This window comes from Rhagoletis pomonella, unplaced genomic scaffold (genome assembly GCF_013731165.1).
Source record: "Rhagoletis pomonella isolate Grant_MI unplaced genomic scaffold, Rhpom_1.0 Rhpom_scaffold_00009, whole genome shotgun sequence".
NCBI classification, from domain to species: Eukaryota; Metazoa; Arthropoda; class Insecta; order Diptera; family Tephritidae; genus Rhagoletis; species Rhagoletis pomonella.
This window is the reverse complement of record NW_023458563.1, coordinates 13,815,878-13,825,427: the sequence shown is the minus strand read 5'-3', so window position 1 is coordinate 13,825,427 and position 9,550 is coordinate 13,815,878. Positions and strand designations below refer to the sequence as shown.

At 38.6% G+C, this 9,550-nt stretch overlaps 1 protein-coding gene across 4 annotated transcripts in view; it reads right to left on the bottom strand.

Annotated features, from left to right (window-relative positions):
* Positions 1 to 9,550, bottom strand: part of LOC118745584 (Wilms tumor protein 1-interacting protein homolog) — a 277,158-nt gene that overhangs the window by 265,548 nt on the left and 2,060 nt on the right. The window contains exon 1 of one of the 4 annotated variants that reach the window (XM_036479081.1): positions 3,379 to 3,397. The exons of the other annotated variants lie outside the window; for them this stretch is intronic. The gene's annotated coding sequence lies outside the window, so the exon portion shown is untranslated. Of the gene's footprint in view, positions 1 to 3,378; positions 3,398 to 9,550 lie in introns of those variants that run through there. 4 annotated transcript variants of the gene reach the window in all.

Sequence of the window (9,550 nt, the reverse complement as noted above, 5' to 3'; positions counted from 1 at the left end):
TTTTTTCCACTATTTTCATTTTTGTTATGCCAACACAATCAAGCGCACAACAAACACACACACATTATAAGTAATAATGATTTAAGCGATATAAGTCCGAAAATAAAAAACTATGAAATTCAAAGAGTAGATAAAATGAAGTATTTGGGAGTGATAATAGATGAAACACTGAATTTTGGAGAACATATATGTTACTTAGAAAACAAAATTGCAAAGAAAATAGGCTTTATGTATAGAACTTGCAAACATATTAATCAACATTACAAAATATTGGTATATCGATCGATTATTGAACCCCACTTTATCTACTGCACAACAATAATACTGTTACCAAGTGATATACAAATTAAGAAACTACAAATACAGCAAAACAAAGCAATGCGATTAAAATTAAAATGTAATTCATGAACATCGAAGAATACAATGCTAAATATGTCAAATTGGCTTAGTATAAAACAATAAATTAGCTATTACACATTGAAATTTATACATAATATAAAATTAAAAATGTTACCAAATTACTTGAGTGATAGAATACATTATAATAATAAGATCCATAATTATGAAACTAGAAGTAGCCAAAATATAATAGAGTAAGAACGGAGTTCGCAAATAAGTCCTTAGAATGCGTAGGTTATAAAATGTACAATGAATTACCAAACGAGATAAAAAACTGTGCAAATATTAATAAGTTGAAAGAAAAATTATTTTTATATTGCAAAACGTTAAATATGTAATCAGCCTTCTCGATGTTTAGCTTTATCCACCGGAGGATGCAGAATGAACTGCCGGCTAAAATAGCTCGCGCATCGCTCCGGGTCCGACGAAGCGTGGTCATCAAAGTCTATTTCGACCCTGCCGTCACGATTCGTCGGGTTGGACAACAACCTCACGGTTGACCAAAGCTTGCTCACACCAGAGGCGAAGTTGCAGGTCTTCAAATGCTCTTCCCATTTCTTCCGCTTATGTACCTTCACAAGTTGCCGAATCTCCGAATTGAGATCCCTGATACGGGGATTTCCGGGATCGGCCTGACGAAGGTTGTCGCGCTCATCGGCTAGAACAGCCGCTTAAGGAGGAAAGTTCGGATGTGGATCCTTAATACATCCTGCTGGGATGAAGCGAGCTGCATCAGCAGTGACAACCCTGCGGAATTTACGTTCACCTACGTGAACGTCGGTTGGTATGGGCAGTGCAGTGAAGGCGCCTTCAGTAACATCCGCGAAGCCTTTCCAGTCAGCTTTGGAAAAGTTGACATAGGTCCGGTGATCCACGGAAGCTAAGTCGGCAGGTTTATCAATCGAGATCACTATGGGCTCATGGTCTGATGCTAGGGTCAGCAAAGGTTGAGTGCCAAAGATCGTGGTGCGCGTAAAGTCACCAACTACCATACGGTTTTCACCTCTGAGTAGCGCGCCTATTTCAAGGTGATATCCTGCCGGGCAGCTGATGACAGGGGGTACGTATATGTTAAATATTTCTAGCTCAACATCGCCTGACCGGATAGCAATACCCTGACATTCTAGGATGGTATCCCTGCGGTCGATATCTGCTTCAATAAGAGGATACTGCACGGTGTGGTGCGTGATGAATGCTAAACCTCCACCATTGTCTCGCTCGCGATCTCGACGTTGCACGTTGTATCCGGCGCAATTCAACAAGGTTGAATTGCCGTGCAACTTCGTCTCTTGGACCGCAGCTATTAATATTCCATGCCTTCCCATAAATACAGTTATCTCCTCGATCTTGCTCTGGAGTCCGTTACAGTTAAATTGTAGCCCCTTTGTGTGCCTTGGGAGACCAATTGCTATTTTTGGAGTTAAGGAGTTGTGTTGCCTGCCGGCTCCTTGCTGTATGTGCTGCAAAATGGGGTGCTGCCTTGTGGTGGTGGTTGGCGGCATCGCGGGGGAGGGATGCGACTGGGCTGCACAGCTGGGACCCACATAGTCGCTCGTCTAATCTGGCGTGTTGCGAAGTCCTGAGCATGCCCTAAAGTGGCACCAGCCAAGGCAGGCATTTGGAAAAATTGAAACAATCGTGGTACAAAGCTCAATAAAAATATTACAAATAAAATGTTAATAAGCCACAATAACATTGACAAATACATAGTTTAGGAAGAGCCTGCCTGAAACTATACAAAAAAGCAAATAAGCAAATGGATGTATAGAATCGACAACAAAAACCACACTGTCGAGTTTAAATAGCGGCAAATCAGCTGCACTTGATAGTAGTTGGTTGAATAAGGAAAATGAATTAGCAACAAGAGTTTACGGGATGTACATAGCTCAGTGGTTAACGCTTTTGACTTTGAACATCGATAACGCAGGTTCGATCCCTGCTGAAGTCTAGAAAAAAGAAGTCTGATGAGGAGATGTGGTGATCTCCGAAATAGCTGCTATAACTTCTACCGCTTAGACTTTGTTGCTTTTTCAATTTTTCCTAATAAACAATCGTGGTACAAAGCTCAATAAAAATATTAAAAATAAAATGTTAATAAGCCACAATAACATTGACAAATACATAGTTTAGGAATAGCCTGCCTGAAACTATACAAAAAAGCAAATAAGCAAATGGATGTATAGAATTGACAACAGCAACCACACTGTCGAGTTTAAATAGCGGCAAATCAGCTGCACTTGATAGTAGTTGGTTGCATAAGGAAAATGTATAAGCAACAAGAGTTTACGGGATGTACATAGATCAGTGGTTAACGCTTCTGACTTTGAACATCGATTACGCAGGTTCGATCCCTGCTGAAGTCTAGAAAAAAGAAGTCTGATGAGGAGATGTGGTGATCTCCGAAATAGCTGCTATAACTTCTACCGCTTAGACTTTGTTGCTTTTTCAATTATTCCTAATAAACAATCGTGGTACAAAACTCAATAAAAATATTAAAAATTAAATGTTAATAAGCCACAATAACATTGACAAATATTATATTTTAATTCGCCGACCAAAATATTTTGGAAAAATATTAAGACTTAAGCGAGCTGGACCGATTTGAAAATACCCCCAAAATGGAGTTTTTATGAATAAAAATAGTTTCTTAAAGATGTTTTTAAAAAATATCCTCAAATAACAAAAGAGATAGAGATTTTTGACTCTGTTTTTTAACTTTTTTCAAAGATTGGTATAAGAAAAACTTGAATAACTGAACCTAAACTTTTCCGATTTAGGCTGGTAGGGTATCATTGGAAAGGTATTTTCTCACCCTTTATTTCTTTGCTAATAAGCAAATTCAAAGGATGAAAGAGAAAGGTATGATGAACGAACATCATTCAAGGTTGAATTAAGATGTGTTGGTATTTGAAAAATAAAAATAAAAATTGGGACACGAATGACTTTTTTTGCACATAAATAAAAATAGTGGGAAAATACCTTTCTATCGAGATTCCATAAGTCTTAATATGAATTGTTTTGGCCCAGTTATTGAAGTTTTTCGCAAATCTATCTGTGAAAAAATTAAACAAAACAACATCCAAAATCTTATTATTACGATTCCGTTGAAAAGATTTTTAAATGTTTTTATGCAGTTTTTTTAAGCCTTTCCAAAAAGTTCTGTCTTTTGTTTTTAAATCGATCCACCTCGCTCAAATCTTAATATTTTTCAGAAATATTTTGGTGGACGTCTTAAAATATAATAAATTTTGTAACCCCGGCGGAAAAACTTTTTTTGCTGATGCAGTCTAATGTACATATCGCACACCGTCTTCAAAAGAGTCACAACTCAAAATTTGGCATTCTTGAGATTACGCGCTAAAAATATACACCGAGCTTTTATTTACCTTTGAGAAAAAGCTGGAACAAATTATTGTTATAATTTGATAAAAAATACTTAAGGTAAAGTAGCCCTTGCCCATATGATTATCATGTGCTAAGAAATAGTTATTCGCATTTTCTGACAAACGTATTATTTTGAGTTGTGACTCTTTTGAAGACGGTGTGCGATATGTAAATTTGTGCAAATTAAAATGAAATAAAAAAGAAAGCGAGTTTATAAAAACCTGGTAAAATTTAGTACAACGGAGTTCTGGTTCAACGATTCGCCAGAGGATGAGAGCTTAGAAAACTGGCCAGGAGCAGAAAACGTTTAAGAGAGTTTAAGTGTAGTCTTTCGAATATATTTTGACATAAAATATATTTAAGAAATTTTGTGATCCCAATCTATTACAAATATATTAAAACTATAAATAGCTCTATGATTTTGTTTTCAGAAATCGTGCCAACAGAGTATTTAGATTTTCTTTCACAAGTAAAACCAGCCTTTCGAGCTTGTGTTTAGTATTCGCGACGTTAGAACTGCATGAAATTAATAAAAAGATTTTAAAATTAGTGTCTACCCGCCAAAAAGTAAGAAAACAAATGCAAAATCATACATTTTTCACAATTTTCTAACACTTCGCTACACCAAAGAAAGCAAAATTCAGTTCGACAGAAAATTCGATACTCAACGAAATTTCGACACGCTTGCATAGCTCATAATACGAATTTCACTTTCGATCTTCGATAGCCAGCGAACGAATCGAATGAAACTCCTCTTTGTGTGACAACATCAAGGCGGATCGGAGGAGAAGCTCGGACAAAGACTAACGTAAGTGTAAGCGCCAATATACTATTATTATTATTATTTGACAAACATTGTAAGCAAGAAATAAGTATTTATACGTATATACATATTGCTTTAATAAACCCAATGTATAACTTTTTATCTTGCGGTTTTTACAAAATAGTATAATTATTTTATTACAGGGGACTCTGTAAATGGACCTTGCACCAAATCCACAAAATGAATCTTCCTAAAAGTAAAATTATATCACAAAACACTTTACTTCACACTTAATAAAAATTAGTCGAACCTCTACCTGCATGAAAAATAAATTAGGGTTCAAGCAAGTTGATCCAAAAAACCCTCCACCCAAATAAAATTCTGTAACCGCCACTGAGCGAGAGAGCATCTCCTCCTCAATTTGTCTATGGCCACTCTCATCATCCCAGACATCTGGAAGGTGGGGAGAGTGGTCCCACTGCTCAAACCGGGGAAACCCGCCAACAAAGGCGATTCGTATCGACCGATAACACTCCTTTCGCCGGTAGCGAAGACACTTGAGGCCCTGCTGCTCCCGTATTTCGCGAACCATCTGACCCCAGCGAAGCATCAGCATGGCTTCCGTAAAGTGCACAGTACAACAACAGCACTTAATGCCATAAACACTCAGATAACTCGTGGCCTTAACCGTAAACGTCCCTGTGAGAGAACGATTCTAGTAGCGTTGGACTCGTCAAAGGCGTTTGACACCGTCTTAGAAAAATAAAACAGGGGGTTCCACAGGGTGGTGTCCTTTCCCCGCTACTGTTTAACTTTTACATTTCAAAGCTCCCTCAACCACCAGAGGGAGTCTCGCTTGTCTCTTACGCCGACGATTGCTCGATCATGGCGACTGGGAATGGAATTGATGACCTGTGTTCGAAAGTAAACGGGTATCTCTCCGAACTTTCTCGCTTCTTCACTGCAAAGTGTCTAGCCCTCTCGCCTACGAAATCCTCTGCGACCCTGTTCACAACCTGGACGAAGGAGGTCAGGCTACCGCTGGGAATTCACGTCGATGACACACCAATTCCAACGGCGAATAACCCCAAAATACTCGGAGTAACATTCGACAGCCTGCTCTCCTTCTCTGCGCACGCAACCGCTATTGTCAATAAAGTACAGAGCCGTAACAAGGTGCCCAAGTCGGTAGCCGGCAGTACTTGGGGCAAAGACAAAGAAACGTTGCTGGCAACATACAAGGCAATAGGCCGGCCGGTTTTAAACTACGCAGCGCCAGTGTGGTCGCCGGGGACTAGTAGGACGCAGTGGACGAAGCTACAGACTGTACAGAACACCGCACTCAGGACAGCGACAGGATACCTCCTGATGTCGCCCGAACATCATCTCCACGGCGAGGCGCAAATGCTCCCCGTAAAGGAGCACAACATAATGCTCTGCAAGCAGTTCCTGATCGGGAAGTGGCCACCCAAACAGCCAGCTGCTTGCAGAGGAGCCCTCGCCTAGGCACGTCAGGAGGCATCTATATGAACTGACGGACGAAGTCCAGAGGTTCATCAAGCAACCTCTGGACCCGTCAGCTTACCGACTGGCCCTGAACGGCATTCATAGGGAGTCAGTCTCGAGTTATGTAGACTCTAGACCTGTGAATGCCGTTCTAGGCATACCGCCCCCAGACATAGACGAGACGGAGCTTCATCTGCCTCGGGAGATACGAACGACAATAGCCCAACTTCGCTCTGGCTACTGCAGCAGGTTAAACTCCTACCTGAGTAGATTGAATGAGGATGTGCCAAATAAGTGTACGCCATGCGGAGAGACCCCACGTGACTCGAAACATCTCTTCGCATGCCCGGAAAACCCGACAACCCTAACGGGTTTGTCCCTGTGGACCAACCCAACAGAAGCTGGGCGCTTCCTAGGGCTGCCTTTAGTGGAACTTGACGACAACGCTACAACAGCAACAACAACCCAGGACCTAGAACTTGAAACTACTCGCCCGCCACGGATCACTTTGTATCAAAAATCTGCCCATTCCAAAACCTTATGCCTTCAGTTTGGGCCGAACCTTTTAAAAAAGAATTATCGAAATCGGGTGGGACTTGCAGAGTAGGCAGCTTTCTTCACACAAAAAGATTTTTTCCCAGTGTGCGCTGGTGCATAATACGCTGAAAAAATGGAAATCAATCGTTATGTTTTAAATATCAATCCGGCGGAAAAAACTCTTTATGCAACCTTATAGTTTTTATATAATTTGTTGTGAAAGTTATCGTATAAACGATAGCAAAACAACATCAAACTTGGTTCTGCTAGACTGGAATTTTGAATAATAAAAGCGGATTTTTAATTCGGAATTTTCACTTAGTAGAATTCTCCTTTCTGTGTTGCCGAAGAAGAGGGGCTGAAAATTTTTGCAGAAAACCTGGCGCCTTCGGGCGCACTTAGGGAATAAAGCCCTCACTAAGTAGAATTCTCCTTTCTGTGTTGCCGAAGAAGGGGCGCTGAACACCTTTTGCAGAGAACACCTTTCTGCGTAAGCGGCCTTCGGCCGCACTTAAGGATCATAACCCTCTCTACGTAGAACTCTCTTTTCTGTGTTGCAAAAGAAGAGGGGCTGAACACCTTTTGCAGAGAACATCTTGCTGGGTAGGCGGCATTCGGCCGCACTTAGGGATTATAACCCTCACTAAGTATAATTCTCCTTTCTGTGTTGCTTCTTTGTATGTATTGTTTTGTACGGTATGGCAACAAATCTTATGTGTTAGTTTGCAACTATGTGCTATTAGGTTTGTTCGTCGAAAATCCAGCAAGAATTATCCAACACTCAAAATATCAGAGAGTAAGAAAAAATTCTCTCAAATTCTTTCTAATGTTGAGAAACTTGCAAATTTCTGCACGAACTCAAATTTGCAGGAGTTTGCAAGTTTCCATGCCAGCTGGCGTCCACGGTTGCATTTCAAACATACAAAAAATTTTATAGAATTTTTAAAATTCTTTCGGATGGCCAAAAACAGGATATACATGTATATTTCTTGTTGTTCCGACTTTCTTTAACATACATTTCAATTTCTTCATCGTACTAGCTGTCGGGTTTCTTAAATCGACTCTGGTTGCAATTGTATTCCGATTGCGAATACAATTTTTTTCAGCCGAATTAAGTTCAAATCATTGGAATTAACTAAATTAATTATATCAACAATTATTTACTTCCTTTTTTCATAAAAAAATCGCCCGTGTTTATAAATGTTTAAATTTAACGAACTAATTTATTCAAATTATTGTAGACAAAAATGCAACCATGCGCCACAACCACACGTTTTTCGTGTTTGCAAATTCTTGCTGGCAAAATTTTTTCCAGCAAGAGTTTGCAACTTCTCTCCAAGAGAACTGTCCCTTTGCTCTCACAATTTTTGAGTGTTGGATAATTTTTTGGTCTGCACGAACGCGATTTGGGCAAAAATCGTGATAATTCGTACAAATTCGTACAAATTTTTTGCTCGACGAACAAACGTATTATAAATGTGGGTACAATTCAATGTAATTTACAAGTTAATAAAAGTTGGATCAAAGTGATTTATACACAAGATAAAATAAAATAAAAGTGTGTAAACTATTAGGTAGAGTGTTATGTGCATTTATTTATATGAAAGGATGTGGCAAATGCACTTTTTGATCAGGAAATCAAGTGGAACGACTTATGAAATTTTAGGGGTTGACTTTAGTGTACTTTGTGTTTTAGCAAAACTATAACGAATTTTCTCATGAAACTTTACGAGGTTCCTAAGAAACAGATATGTTTACATAAATTCTCACTATTTTCACTTTTTTAATACTAGTATCTAAGTAATTTGTTGGTAAAATTTTTTGCACTTTCATTAGCAAATTTTCATATAAAAAGTGCAGCTATCACTTGTACTTGCATAAATGCACGATCTTTTCAATGTTCACGTGGGATTTGTGTACAATAAATGTATTTTATTTAATTTTTTAACAATATAAAACGCGTTTAACCATTTCACTACTTTCACATGTTCGAAAATTAGAGACTGTAAAATAACCAACTTATATTTCATAATGACCTCCACAATATAATGGTAGGTTTGGATATGTGCTTTTTAAATAGCAACCTCTAAAAAATTTCAATTATGGCCATTTTTTTAACAAAAATGTATGTTTTTCTTTAAGTTACATAACAATAATCCATATTTTTTGCATTTTTTAATAAACAATATTAAATAGCAAATATTTACGCCTGCGTCGATATTTTTTATAATATAAAATATTTGAAAAAGGAAAATTTTGAATAAAAAATCGCGTGGTCGCCTGCGGCTCTATTTTAAAAAAAAATTAAGAACCTAAAATAAGGGTAACCAGTAACCATAATAGACATCACCGGGGCGGTAGCCCCAGGTGTACCACACAGAAAGGAAATTCTAGTTACCTCATCCTTTCCCCAAGGCTACATCACTGGGGCGGTAGCCCCAGTTGGTGCACACCAAAAGGAGAATTCTATTTGGTAAGGGTTATAATCCTAAATCGCGGCCAAAGGCCGCCTACGCAGAAAGGAGTTCTACCCAAAAAAACTGTTGACGCAAGTAAAAATTGTGATGATAAATCGTCTGGCAGCACCAACTTCGGTGTTCAGATGCAACCCTCGCATGTTTACTACTTTACTACTTTTATAAATGTTTTATCGTGGTTAAATTAACAAAAATACTATATTACTTAAAAGAATGGAATACCTAAAGAATACTGACCTTTGAGCTAGAGAAAAAAATAAGTGGGCGTGGTCCGCCCCCTTTTCCGGATTTTAACGGCATATTTTTTTTTGGTGCAAATTGACAGGGGCGGCGGTAGGGGGGCTAAACGTGGAATTTTCAACATTTTCAAAAGCTTATATTTCGAAAACTATTGAACCGATTAAAAGTAAAGAATGTGTACTTCTTAAATGCAATGCAATCGCTGAAACTGTTAAAACACTGCAATCATTATAATGATTTGCAT